Below are 2,647 nucleotides of genomic sequence, written 5' to 3'. Positions count from 1 at the left end.
TCGGCTGGCTGGAGTGCCTCTGTCCTGCGGCATGTTGGGGGGGCCAGGGGGTGGCATGGGCAGGGGTCTGGATCTGGCATGTGGCTTTTTTGGAGCCCTGGGACCTGGGTGGGCTGGGGTCATTGTATCCATTATGTCTTGCTGTATAACAAATCAGCCCACCCCAAAACTTAATAACTTGAAAACAGCAAACATTTATCATCCTCGGGTTTCTGAGGACCAGGAATTTGGGAGCAGGTTAGCTGGGTGGTACTGGCCTGAGGTCAGTCATGAGGGTGCAGTCATCATGGATTTGACTGGGGTTGAAGGATCTACTTTTAAGGTGGCTCACTTGTGTGACTGTTGGCTGGAGGCCTCAGTTCCTTGCCATGTGGACCACGCCATAGGGTGGCGGTGGCTTGAGAGTCTTCCAGACGTGGCAGCTGCTTCCCCCAGAGTGAGTGAGTGAGGGGAGAGAGCAAGGAGGAAGCCACTCAGTCTTTATGTCCTAATCTTGACCATTGTACACCGTTGCTTCTGCCACACTCTTCATTAGAGGAGGGTCATTAAGCCCAGCATACACTCAAGGAGGGGAATCAAGGTCTACTTTGTGAAGGGAAAAGAATATGAATATTGGGGTGTATTTTTAATCCCGTACAGGCAGTGGTGGGTGTTGGGAGTTAACCAGCTTTCTCTTGGCTCCCTGAGATAGGCTTGAGGGTGGGTCTCTGTTCTCAAACCCTGAAACTACAAGGTCACGAGTGGATAGGCATTTTAGAGGTTGGCCTGCAGAATTGAATGTGGATTTCTGTCTTCTCATGCCTTCTTAGAGTCCTTGAAGAGCTTGTGGAGATGTAGACTCATGGGCTGTTTCTCAGCTCTATAACAGAGTCAGAACCCATTTTAAAATAAAATCCTGGGAGGATTCTACCATACATTCAAGGTTGAGGAACAATGTTCTGGAATAAGGGTGTTAAAAATTTGGAGGTTGGGAATTACCTGGTGTCCAGTGGTTAGGACTCGGTGCTTTCACTGCAGTGGCCTGGGTTCAATCCCTGGTTGGGAAACTAAGATCCTCACGCTGCACAGTGCAGTCAAAAAAAAAAAAGTGTGGAAGTCAACTGGCAGTCTACTAGAACCCAGCCTATAAGGTAGTGAGTAAGCCGTTGTTCTAGAGTCTATCTCAAAGACCATTGGCATTCTTGAACTCTGGACTTGGCATTGAAGATGGCTGGTCAGTAGGTAAAGACCAAACATGAGATTTAGGGGTGGATCATCAGGGACTTCTCTGGTGGTGCAGTGGTTAAGACTCCACACTCCCAATGCAGGGGGCTCAGGTTCGATCCCTGGTCAGGGAACTAGATCCCACAAGCATGCCGCAACTGAGAGCTTGCATGCCACAACTAAGGAGCCGGCGAGTTGCAACTAAGGAGCTTACCTGCCGCAACTAAGACCCAGTGCAACCAAATATTTTTAAAAAGGTGGGGGGGAGTGGATCATCAGCGTTCTAGATTCTCTTCTGGGTCAAACTGAGGAAGAACCCCTGTTCTAGAACCTTGGATATTGGCTAGACCATAATCAATGTTGTCAATTCTAGAGCCCTGGTTTTATAGGTCAGAGGAGTGACTAGCATTTGAGGACCGCAAGAGAGTGAATGATGGGCCATTTACTTTCTAGAGTAAAGATGGGTCATTAATGTCCTTGAACTCTGGCCTGTAGCACATCACAAATGCATCCTCTGAGAGGGAGTGGCATGTTCAAGTCTCTGACTGGGATGTTATATTTGGGTCAAAGGTTCCAGGATTGTCCCAGGTTAGAGATCCAGGGCAGAAATTGGATAATGTGCTCAGAAAGTGACTTGTGGGGACAATATCATCCCTTTGGGGACAGAATAACCTTGTGGTTGGCCTTTGGAATTCAGTTTACCAATTTGAATCTCAGCTCCAGCACTGACCAGACGAGTTGGATAACAGCTTCCATCGTCAGCTTTGTCATCTGTAAAATGGGCTTTTGTCAAGACAAAGGAAAATAATTCGTTTGAAGTGCTGTTCAAAGCTTAGCTGCTGTTACCCATAGCAGGAGACCCTGGGGGGCTTGGTGGAGGTCCAAGAGATGGGAAGAGGGGGGAGAGGCAGAGGACAAAGATGGATAAAGAGAGGGACATTGAAATCCCAAGAGACTTGGAATTTTGACAAGCACTGCCAGGCCCAGGGGAGGGCAGGAACCAGAGACTCACAGGCGCACACATAACCTAGGGAGATGCCAACGGGGCCATCCCAGCCTCTTTGCTGTTGTCTGATGAGCTTTGGCGTGGTGGTGACTGCAAACCTTCCAAAAATGGCCTGCCAGCTGTCATGTGGGTTTTGTATGTGTGCCTTTTTTAGGGGCAAGCGGTAGCTTTCGTCACCTCCTCAGTGCCTCTAGGTCCTCTGAGAAATGGGGTGTCCCGGCCAAGAACTTAGCCCCATTAGACAATGCAGGAAAGACTCAGGCCTTCTGCTTGCAGCATGTCAGCGGTGGGACCCTGGGGAGAGAGAAGTTGGCCTGGGACTCACTGGTTCCTGTTGAGAGCTCCTCACCCCTGGCTGGTGCTTAGGTAGAGATGTCAGATCTTATCTGGGAGCTGATAAAAAACATCCCCGTCCCACAGGGGAGGGCCCCCACTGAA

This window comes from Mesoplodon densirostris, chromosome 19 (assembly GCF_025265405.1).
Source record: "Mesoplodon densirostris isolate mMesDen1 chromosome 19, mMesDen1 primary haplotype, whole genome shotgun sequence".
NCBI classification, from domain to species: Eukaryota; Metazoa; Chordata; class Mammalia; order Artiodactyla; family Ziphiidae; genus Mesoplodon; species Mesoplodon densirostris.
Note: the sequence above shows the minus strand (reverse complement) of the source record.